The sequence below is a fragment of the Argentina silus genome, assembly GCF_951799395.1.
Source record: "Argentina silus genome assembly, chromosome: 11".
Taxonomy (NCBI): domain Eukaryota; kingdom Metazoa; phylum Chordata; class Actinopteri; order Argentiniformes; family Argentinidae; genus Argentina; species Argentina silus.
In genome coordinates, this window is record NC_139665.1 from 12,983,518 (window position 1) to 12,996,498 (window position 12,981).

Consider the following 12,981-nt stretch of genomic DNA (forward strand, 5'->3'; position numbering starts at 1 on the left):
ACAAAATTGTTGAGCTGTGATTCTATTAAACTCATGATCCTTGGGTTAGGGTTATCCTGGTGCTGTTCAAATGTTCATATCCAAGTAGCTGGCTGTGAGCGTTTGCATAGTCTGGGGTCCTTCCAGATACTCTGTTGTTGTGTGTTCTTTGGAGCCAAGTTAGTAGAGACTTAGTAGTAGTTAACAGAGGATTTGGATGATCACCATTCACAGGTATGTTTGTGCAATACAATAACTAGGCTACAAAAGTAAAAAAAAAAAAGTAGGAGAAAACTTTGCTTTTATGTTCTGGGTGGAACCGTTTGGAACCAAAAAGGGTTCTGTCTAGAACCAAAGAAGGGTCTCCTACAGAGACAAGACGAAGAAACCTTTTTGTTTCTAGGCAGAAACTTTCTGTGTACCTGCTCATTTAAATAGCCTTAATGACCTGCTGGTGTGTTTATGACGTGGAATGCTCAGCTCCAGCCAGACCCAGTTCTGCACAGCTGGCAGCTGTTAGAGTGATCAGGAGGATTTAACTGGATCGATGCATTGATTACTACTGTAATAAATCACTGTCACAGAGTTCACTGTGCTGTGTAGCTGTATATTATGACTGGAAAAACACACACACACACACACACACACACACACACACACACACACACACACACACACACACACACACACACACACACACACACACACACACACACACACAAACAAACGGTCCACATAGTTCACCGGGTTCACCAGACACCTGTCAAACCAAACCAGAGACACAATTGACACCCGTGACATTCTCCTTTCAAATTCTTCTCCCAAGTGTCGATGCACGTCCGATGATCCCACGTTCCCTCCTGTTGGAAAGAGACACAGTGGGGAGGATGTGGAGGGATTAAGCCAAAGCGTTGCGTCTGAGAATGAGACAACAGGCCCCTTTGAGAGGCAGGGCAGCTTGGGATGCCTGGCATATTTGACAGGCTCTCTCTGTATGCTCAGCCGAGACCTGCACACACCGAGGGCAGCAAGGCCAGGGGCTGAGGGGGCATGGAGCCGTTGGCCGCTGACCCCGGCGCGGCAGACAGGGACACAACATGACCCCTATCTAAACACATGGCGGAGAGGGACGCTACATTCACAAGGTTATAGTCAAGTACAACCTGGGACAGAATGCTAGACATACATGCAAAGGCCTAACCTCGAACTCACTGACAGCACAGTGCACTGGGTATGTGATGGATTAGAGTCAAATACAGGGCTAGACGCATACATTTCTTGCAACATCTCTCTATCCTTTTGCTAATATATAACTCTGTCACAATGATATACCGTAGTCATTGAATGACATGGTAGTAGCAACCAAAGGCCCCTACAGCTATTATGACCTAGGTCATCTTTGTGGGACAGACAGGAGAGAGCAGGTGGTCTCATGCCACAGAGGAAGTCACATTAATGACCGAAGTGTGCCAGTAATCTCTATCTGACGATACACCGTCTGTTCCTGTTCCAGTTTTGTAGGCCAACAGCTATTCATGCCAAAATCAGCGGCTTCTCCCACCCCTACAACCCATATTCTGTCTGATTGGTTATTTTGACCATCAACAGCACAACCACATTTTGACCCCATAACCATTGAACACACTGACTTTGCCAGACTCAATGCTGGAGCGAGTCATATTATCAAAATGTTATGTTTTGTTTTCAACCAAAAGCTATGAAATTGCAGATTGTTCGTCTGAACTTTCTTCATTGCTCTCATTCCCCTCGTACCACTGACTGAATGGACATGCATTAAATGAGAGGACACAGAGCCACTGCCGATGCCATCTGTTGGTTGAACAACACAATGACAGAGTCACAGCAGAGGTATACAGTACATTCTTGATTCTAACCACGAAATGACAAAACGCTCTAGAAATCGAGCATACAGTACTTGTGTTTCTGTAATATTCGAGGTATGTTTACTTGATGCGTTTAACCCAAAAGGGCTTTTTGAAATCTGGCTTTGGTTATGAACTTTGTGTGTACGTTTTGAGACTACTTCAAACCCAGGTGATTTATGGAGGATCAATTAATTAAATGGTTTCAAGGCCGATGTTACGATGTCAGTAGGGAGTGACGATACAGGAACATTGCACTCCACTGACACTGCACTCTTCCACTCTTTCACGTTAAACTTTACTACACTTTACTACACTTTACTTTACTACCTGCAGCTGCTACAATAATTCTGTATATTTTTATTTTAATGTATTTACTGTTATTTACTGTTATTACGTTACTACTTTTAGTGCTTATGTTTATGTTTACATTTTATGCTTATGACACTGTATTGTTGATGTTGACTGATGTTGTAGAGCTGCTTTATTACATCATATTGATGATGTTGATTGATGTTGTAGAGCTGCTTTATTACATCATATTGATGATGTTGATTGATGGTGTAGAGCTGCTTTATTACATCATATTGATGATGTTGACTGATGTTGTAGAGCTGCTTTATTACATCATATTGATGATGTTGATTGATGGTGTAGAGCTGCTTTATTACATCATATTGATGATGTTGATTGATGGTGTAGAGCTGCTTTATTACATCATATTGATGATGTTGATTGATGGTGTAGAGCTGCTTTATTACATCATATTGATAATGTTGATTGATGGTGTAGAGCTGCTTTATTACATCATATTGATAATGTTGATTGATGGTGTAGAGCTGCTTTATTACATCATATTGATGATGTTGATTGATGGTGTAGAGCTGCTTTATTACATCATATTGATGATGTTGATTGATGGTGTAGAGCTGCTTTATTACATCATATTGATGATGTTGATTGATGGTGTAGAGCTGCTCTGCCTCAAGCTTTTCGTTGTGCTGTTTACTTGTATATGACGTCATGACATATAAACTGGAATTCGATCTTCAATGAACTTGATGCTGAGTTTAAGGTCCATGTAACGTTTGTCCTTACACAGGCTTGTAAAGTTAGAGGTTATATTGGTCAGCCTCCGCACTGCTCCCTACTGTACATGATTCAGGGTTTTATGTTATGATATTTACATTTATGGCATTTAGCAGACGCCTTTATCCAAAGCGACTTACAACAAATACATTTGTTTCAGTAAGAGAATCATCTATCCATCAGTCATCATAAGAAAAAGTAATCAGTGCTTGGACCAGGGGCCATTGGCAGTCACAATGCTAGAAGAAGGAAAAATTATTATTATTATTATTTTTTTAACAGGAGAGAAACTTGTACAGGGGGGTAGTGGGGATGACGAGGTCTTTAGGAGGGGCACATAAGATGTAGCCTGAAGAGATGGGTCTTCAATCTACGGCGGAAGATTGGTAGTGACTCTGCAGTCATGACAGCAGTGGGAAGCTCGTTGCACCAGTGGGGCGCCAGGACAGTGAAAAGCCGTGACCGAGTAGTGCGGCTGCTGCATCCACGTAGAGGCTGTAACGTTTGTCCTAACACAGGCTTGTAAAGTTAAAGGTTATATTGAGCAGCCTCTGCACTGCTCCCTATTGTACATGATTCAGGGTTTTATGTCAATGTTTATGGAACGTATCGTAACATTATCATAGGGTGAAATAATATTCCTGCACATGAGTGGTTCTCTGAGCAGGGGATCCTCGTCAATCTGGTGTATGACATGCCATGTGAAGCATTCTAACGTGCATTTTCCAAACAGGCACACATGATATTCATTGGACATAATTTCTAGCCTTGTCAATCTCTTGTGACAGTCATTTCCCTATTGAGGATGAGACCATAAACTTGAAATAAAAACAAGATGTGAGCCCTTAAAAACTCTCTATTTTCTTTCTATTTTTACTTTCTGGCACAGAGGAGAATGTATACTTGGAAGTATGTCACCCAATAGGTTTATTTCACAATGCTAAATGTTTGTCAGGTGTAGGACATTTATCTGCAGTGATCTATGAAAATATACTCACTTACAGTAGTTTTCCATGTCATACCCTATCCCCACTCTTTTTGTGTATTATCTAATTGGCAGCAATTCATACAACCTGTAGAATCCTCCTGGTACATACAAAAAAAGGTTCTTAGCTTGACCCATAAAGGAGGGCCCATTGAAGAACCCTGTTTGGTGCCATGTGGAACCCTTTGCCTAAAGAGGGTTCTAAATGGCACCAAAAATAGTTCTTCAAAGGGTTCACCTATAGGGCCTAACAACAGTTTTTTTCTGGAGTGCAGAAGCAGACCTCTGGGCAGGTTGTGGCCAGAAATGGTGAGCACAGAACACTGGCACTCTGGAACAATCCTGTCAGAGTTCTGGAATGTTTCATTGGAGCGCATGCTTCAACACATTACCCTTCATCATCCAGCCCACAGACCTGGGCTTTATCCTCCCACTGGAAACAGTGAGATTTCAGTCAAACAGAACATGGAAGCATGCTCAGAGGAGAAACAGTAGGCCTGGACCTCTTCCCAGGGGACAGTAAAAGTATGCATGTGTGTAATTGTTCCCCAGCTGAACCCAAGATTGACGATGGTGCCATTGAATGTGCGGTTAAGAGAGAGGTACTGGTGTTGGTCTTTATCCATGGGACCTGGAGAGTAGTGACAGGAATTTCCTGTGGATGTCAGGAGAACTTTTTGGATGGCGGCTTTCTACACCTCACTGTGCCTTTCCCTGTGATGGACATGAGGATGAATTTAACCAGTAGCCATCTGTTTGATCTATCCAAGCATTCAATTATACACATTTTTCTCCATAAAGCAGTTCTTGTCACACACACCACTCATGAGTGGCCTGACAAACATCAATAGACACTTTTTGACAGCGGTGCCGGTGCTTGCCAAGGCTTACTAGCGGCCAGCTAATGCTCAAAGCCCAGTGCTTCGAGCCTAGTAAACAAGCCTGTTTAAATTTCCACAGTTGAGCTTTCTTATCCCATCCCATATGATCTCCAGTTTGTTTACAAGCTGCAGTTCGTAAGGTGGTGAACTATGGAGACACTAGCAAGACACTGGTTTCTTTGTTTTTGTGGTCTGAGGGTCGGAATCGAACCAGGAACCTTGCGATTATGTGGTATGCGCATTAGTGTGCTACGCCACTAAGCTCCCAACCTATGGTAAAGTTTGACCATATAATTGAACGTTACATTTACACAGCCCAGTGTCTCACTCATATCTGCAAACAAGCCAAAGACTTTATGAGCAAAAACTTTATGAGAATACAATTATTATTATTTTTTTTACTTTAACGATAACTTGTTCTAGTTCATGTGAACACTTCCATTGCCAGCGCTCAGCTCACTGTGCCATGAAAACGCCAGATCTGAGTTATGGGTCCAGAGTATCAACACTGATGTTCATAGTTTACTCCGCCTTCTAAAAACACCTCATGGGCTTCTTGGGCCCGATAGTCTGTTTGTCCATGTCGCCTCTGTGAAACTAAACCTGTTAGCTAGTTTAGCTAGTTGCACCATTTGGCCAGTAGGACTGAGTGGGAAAGGTCAAACTGTCAGGAGGAAAGAAGCTTCAGATCCTTCCATCTGAAAACTCGGTGCCTCATTGTTGATGTACAGTACCAGTCAAAAGTTTGGACACAAACTTGCCAAGAGTGTGCAAAGCTGTCATCAAAGCAAAAGGTGGCTACTTTGAAGAATCTAAAATATAAAACATATTCTTGTTTGTTTAACACTTTTTTGTTTACTACATAGTTTTCCTTCCATATGTGTTCCTTCATAGTTTTGATGTCTTCAATATTAATCTACAATGTAAAAAATAATAAAAATAAAGAAAAACCATTGAATGAGATGGTGTGTCCAAACGTTTGACTGGTACTGTACATAATTGGAAGGGTTGAAGTGTGTTAAAGCTGGGTACCTTGGGGGCTCAGTAAACATGACTTGCTTTGATGTTGTCTCTAATGAAGGGAGATGACTGGGTTGTTTCCGAAAAAGGTGCAGCAGTAGTGGGCCAACCCGCCTGGTTATGCTCAGAGGACACATCTGGACCCAATCTAAACAGAGAACCCCCATAAAAGTGTTTCCTGTACCCCAGAGTAAAAGATATGGAGTGATTATAACACACATGGTGACTGTGTTTGTTGCCCTGAGATATTGTCCAATTATAGCCCATGAAGGCGACTGGATTGGCTCCTCAGGGACATGACCCAATCATGCACAATACGGTTGGCTATCTTTGTTCCTATAATGGGCCATTTTGGCTCTGAATTCATTCTGACAAATAGGATGAATCTACCCAAAGCCCTAAATATACAGATTTTGGCAATCTTGGTTTGAGATTTTTTCATAGATGTTGGCACCAAATACATGTTGGCACCAAAGTCCTATGATAATGCTAGTAAGAATGCAAATCTGTGTTCATGGGAAAGTTATTGGCATGTAGTTTCGGTGGCAACATGAAGGATAGTTTTGGTTTGGATCTACAGCGCTTACCACTCTCATTTCTCTTTATTGTAACAGCCTTTTCACAGCATGGGTTCTCTCTATCTCAGTGAATACATTCACTTCTCCATAGTGTAGTCACAGTAATGATCTGGGGAACCCCACCCCAGGAACGAGCAGCCTGGGATGGGTAGCGTAAAGATGAATCACTCTCTTCTGTCTGGAAGCTGGAGGTGTGGATTCTAGAATGCTGACGTGAAATTCCGACATTGCCACAGGTACTGTACATAGAGATTCATGAAAAGTTGTGTGTGTGTGTGTGTATGTGTGTGTGTGTGTTGATTGGGGGGGGCGGGGGTGAGGGGAGTTAACTCTTCATTGTGCAGAATATGGTTTCACAACCAAAGACCTCTACTGGGTTATAGCCCAACTAAACGTGTGGGCTCCCTTTTTCCTTCCTTGAGTTTCGTTGAGTAATTATCAACACTGGCTTTGGCCAGCACACCTTGTCTGCTTCTCCTTGGCTTCAGTCAGTTTTCCATGTTCATGTTCATGAGTTTTCATATCGTCCTAGTGTTTAAAAAAGTCTTGGATATCATGCCGCGAGGAATTCCTGCCGCAGACCAGAAATATGTCTCACCCTCCCCTGGTATCCCTCCTCTACCCGCTGTGTTAGAACTTTCCCCATCTCTCCTATTTCTTTCATCGTTTCTCACTTGCAGTTCTTTCTTTTTGTGCTGTTCACTGCAAAGCTCTGGCATCCCTACACAGAGATCTGTATCAGCAGGCAATGCTTAGCAAGTGTGGATGTTTCTGTCCATTGAGTGTTGAGGCTACATGGGGAGTTGAGTGTCTCGCGGTGAACAGGGCATGAACAACGAATCAAGCTGACACACTGGCTTCCATAACAAACCCCTTCTGGTCTTTGGCTGAGTGCAGGCCAAACATTGAACACACTGGTGTGTGGAGAGTGACTGAACTTCAAAGGAGTCAAGCTGATGAGAGTTAAGTGACTATGAGTGAGAAATGAGAGGAGGGCCTAGGATGGGGTCTGCCCTCACAGTGGTAGTCGTACAGTAGCTAAACAATACTCTTACACATTGTGGACCTAGAGTGAGTTGAGGTGAGATAGGCGAGAGGTAGAGTTGGGGTGAATGAGAGTTGGATGAGGGTTTGAGTTGAGGAAGGGTCGATGGAGGTGGATGAAAGGTCACGGTGGGACGGATGATGGGTTGACCTGAGGTGGGGTAAAAGAGAGTTGGGTGGGAGGTATGAGGAGTTGGAGTGGGTGAGGGTTTGAGATCAAGTGGGGTGGATGGATTGGATTAGGAGTTGAGTTTAGGTGGGACGGATGAGGAGTTGAGTTGAGGTGGGATTGATGCAGGTTGAGGTGGGATTGATGCAGGTTGAGGAGGGATTGATGCAGGTTGAGGTGGAGAGGATGAAAGTCGGATGAGGGGTTAAGTTAAGTTGTGGTGGATAAGAGGTTGTCTGGGGTTCAGGTCATTAATCACAGAGGGTCATGGGGCTTCAGTCAGAGTGGGGAATAGAAAATAAACACTGCTGGGCTCAAACAGGAGGGCTGCTGTGAAGAGGGGAAACAGACTCCATTTTCCCCTTCCTGTGATGTGCCATCCCTGGGCACAGGACTCCTGCTGTGCCCCAAACTGGAGTTGGACACCCGATCAGGAGGCCTGAGTGGGGGATGTATGGAAGGGGTCTGGACATAACATTGTTTAGGATGGGTAAGCTATGTTAGTATTTTGAAGTATTGAGGAGTTGGCCCCGCCTGTGACTAGGCTTTATAGGGGTCTAAGCAGTGAAACTGCTTACCCTATTGTGTTTGTAAGCGTTGGCCAGAGTGGTATATTAGAATGGGTCAATGTTCTATAGGCTAATGCTTATGGAGACTCAAATAGTTCCTTCACACAAACCCATGGACCAAGGTGGCGCAATACAATGCAATTGAAAATGCTACATTTTAACTCCGTATGACTGAGATGGCCCACATGCAACAACCGTGTGTCACCATAACTTCCTTGATTTATGCCTGGATAGTTTAAGACTCCAACCCACTTGCCATGAAAATATTTCAGGGTCTAACTCAGGTGTAATTGATGCACATGTGCTGCAATGCTGAAGGTTTAATGGCGGGTAATGGTGAAGGGATATGTTCCCCTAACTTCTGAAACAAATTAGACCTAAAAATCCAAGGTTTACGAACGTGTTGATGTAGTCTACAGGAGTGCTGCATGTTTTGCCCAGGAAATCAATAGTGCACATGCTGTATTTCTAAGACTACATCAGTATGCTATTAAATATAGCTTAGGGATAAATTGGGATAAATTGTTACCAGGGCAGTGGGTTATACTCTGGCCATTACTGAAACTTCTACTCCGAGGAAGTTACCGCTAACACGCGAGCGATGTTGCAAATGACCCGGTAATTCTTTCCAGTTTATTATACCCCTAACTGAAAACAACATTTTCAAAAACAAACGTTCAATAGAAGTGTTAAGTTTACTAAGATTGATTAGGTGTACACAAACACAGTCATCTATTCTTAGAACCTCATCCTATGGAGACATTGGTCTGCTTTGGAACAGTCATCAGTTTGGCTAGACTGCTGAAACCTCCCTCTCCTCTTTGAAAGAAGAAACACACACACACACACACACACACACACACACACACACACCCATGCGCACGCACACGCACACACACACACACACACACACACACACACACACACACACACACACACACACACACTCACACACACACACACACACACACACACACACACACACACACACACACACACACACCTCTTTTGGAGCAAAAGAGAGTTCCTTTCAGAGACGTGTTGTAAAATAATTTAAAAACTGCAGTTATTTGACATCGGTCCTTCTCTCAATAGCACTCTTGGGGAAAGCGAATGGGAAAATCACATGTTTAGGTTCCCTCGTAAATATCCAAGGCAATGGAAGATCTTCTCCAAACACTAACCCAAAAACCAGAACTGCAAAAATATACAAAGGCTCCAACATCATATATGGGCATTGGTTTGAATGAAGAATGAGCTTGTACAATGTAGTACCACATGAAGCGGGGATATTTGTTACAGACGGCAGACCAGTTAATTAGGGTTGATAGTCCTCTCACTCACATATGTAAGCAGTCAGTGGCCCACATTCCCTAGTTTATAGAAGTTAATTCCCTTGTTCCCTATCCCAGACTTGGACAAATCTCACAACTCAGGTCTGGCTCCTGTCTACGGAAAAAACTTCTTCATAGATAAAAAAAAAAAAGAAAAAAAGAAAAAAGGTTGGAACCTTGACACTTCCACACCAACCATTGTGTCCTCTGTGAGTTGCCATTAAACTAGAGCTGTTAAGAGAATGACAGTCATTGTAAATTAATAATATCTGTTTAACGGAACTGAGTGACATGTTTACGGGGAATCCTTCACACTCCAGTGAACGGGAGGGGACTGTGGGGTGGTCTCTGATTCGTCTGCATGGTGAGTGAGGTCACAAAGCTTTCCAGAGAAGGCAGTGATGTGATTGGAGCTGTTGATAGAGTTAGCTATGCCTCTGCTGCTGTGATGAACATTGTCTGAGGTACATGACAGTTACAGAAGTCACAACAGAACAAACCTGAAGTGCTGGCTCAGATATTTTCCTAAGTTTGGCTCTAAAGTCTGAGACAATGAGGTTTATAACAGTAATGTTCACACATTTATAAGCTTAGTAGCAAAAGTGCATGGTGAAGCATGTGTGAGTTTTCAAACAGAGGGTTGGTGAGACAAATGTGCATTTTCTACTAATGTTATATATATAGTCACACATCAGCTGTAGTGATGCCATTAGAGTTGGGGTCAAACTAAAGTCAACAGGGGCTGGGAAGTTTTCCTACCTGTTTTTTGTATATGCATAATAAAATAAATAATAAAAGTCACCCTTAATTGCTGCGATTTACTGCAAAAATTGTTTCCACTTGTTCGGCCTAGCCTTATTACAGATGGAATATTTTGACTAAATGACCTCCCATTTAGTATAATTGTTCGGACCTATTTTTCCAAGATGAGATATCCAGTGGGACAAAGAAGACCCCTGTGCAGGCAGACTTTCGACAGTGGCAAAACAAGTGTGTGGTTTCCTTATGTAACTCTCAAACCCCTAACAGACTGCTAACCTGTGTGTTTCTTCAAAGAGGGTATGGTTTTGACCACAAGCCCATACAATCCATTTAGAGAAGAATCTGGGGCTGAGGAAACTTGGAAATAGAGAGCCTGAAAAGAGCATGCTGACAGTTATGATATGAAAATCCTGTGTTGATCCAGTGTGCAATTGATAGGAAAATATAATGTTTGTTTTTGCATGTTCTATTCAAATATTCAGTGCCTTCAGTAAGTATTCACCCCCCCTTGGACTTTTTCCAAATTTTCTTGTGTTACAACCACACTTTTTCTTTTTTTTTTTTTGGAGAAGGAACTTGGGCTGGAGTAGGAAACTTGGAAATAGAGAGCCTGAAAAGACCGGGCAGTTCAGAGCGACACGACACAGACAGAGAGCGCTGATCTTCATCTCTTGGCCCGTCTCATCAATGCCCCCCCTCCTTCTCTCCCTCTCAGACTCTGTTTCGTAAGAAGGCAGTAAAGTCAACGCATAATCGCAAACAAAATTAAACCCCCTTCTACGGATCTCACAGGTCCTGGGTCATGGAGAGGAGATATTTTAACAGCTGGAGAGTATAAACCTCATGCCTCTCTATAAGCCCCTTCCCGCAGTCAGAGTACCTCACCCCACGTCAGCCCCCCTCTGCGGGGCACAGAGGCACTGATCCTAATGACCTTCATCATCTGAGCACTACAACTCAAAGACTCAAAAGAAATAGCTCCACAAACCTTATAATAGCAATGCTGAGAAATCCAGACAAGCTTTGTTTGACTCTGGTAGAAATGCTTCAGACTTGTTTAAAATAGTCCTCCCATACACACACTAGCCCACTCAAGCCTGCAGACTGCAAACATGTTGAACTAAAAACAAATCCAGTTTGTCATCTTAGTTTTGCTTAGAGACTCTGAATTGTCAATATCAAAACAACAAAAAACAGGACAAGCAATTGTTCCATCTTTGGTTTAATTTTGTTTCCTGGGTACCACAAAATGCATCCATACATTCCCACAAAGTAGATATTTGCTACAAAAGGTATAAATATATTATTACATTACAAAACCGATACTGCACTTTGTACATGTATTTCCATTAAGAAAGTTCATGTCCAATATCATATTGTGTAATTGATTATTTTACATCCATACCATTCAGAATAAACAAGACAAATACTGCATTTGTATTGATATATTGTAGTCAAATCATGGATGGGTAAGATACAGAATAGGTTGATAAAATAACAATGCTCATTCAAGGAACCAAATGTAGAACATTGATAACTCTGTTATGAAAATATTGTGTTGATCCAGTGTACAATTGATATGAAAATATAATGTTTGTTTTTGCATGTTCTATTCAAATATACAGTGCCTTCAGTAAGTATGCACCCCACTGGATTGTTTTTCATTAAATGATTATTTTTGGCCACTCGGTTATAGACACATATTGTAGTGACTGGGATGATGTTGTCCCATCCACTGTGCTTTTTTCTCTCTCAGCCAAACAACTTTATAGATTTTTGTAAGTCTCCCCAGGCCTCAGGGTAGCATTCATGAGCAGTTATGTTCCTCTTTATTTGCTCAGTTTGTAATGACAACCTGATGTGTAATTGATTCTTATGCAAATCAGAGACCCTATAAAAACAAAGATATTCATTCCAAAATCACTTTAACTATTATCATGCACTCAGGTGGACTCAATTCAACTTATTGAGCGACTTGTTGAAGACGTTTTTGGCTCAAGACATTTCAGCTTTTCATTTTTAATTAATTTATAAACATAACAACTTAAAAAAATAAATCCAGGGAGGTGAATACTTAGTGAAGGCACTGTACTGTAACAGATGTGTTCATTAGATTGTTTTGAAAATATATATTTTTTATCATGTCAGACATTGGATAAGTAGGCACATTCTCATACAATAAGTCTGTCTCTCCCTCTCTGTCAATATTACAGATCAGTCACAAAACAACAGCTCAAGAGACATTAACATTTTGGCAATGCCCGGAGGGAACTGGACCTCATAGAGAGTTTCTCTTTATTTCTCTCTCCCCCTGTTTCTTTTTCACTCTCTCACTCTCCATAGCCTGTAATAGTATCCACATTTGCAGCAGTGTCTGGTCAAAACACTCACTATGTAGCCTCACTGCAAGACCTGGATCTATCGCTCCCTTTTGAAAAACACCCCAAATGAGAACCAGTCGTGAGTTTCCAGACATCTGACTGCAATGTTACAATAAGAATAACACCTCACAGCTCCCAGCTTTCCTGCCAAAGAACATATCATCTTCTGTACAGATTCTCTGTTTCTCCTTGTTTCCTCCCTCCTTCTCTTGTTAATCCCTCTCTGCTACTTGGACGATTGAAGTGAGGTATTCTACACTCTGGGCAAACCATTCCTCACAAATCCACATGTGGAAAACAATCTGTC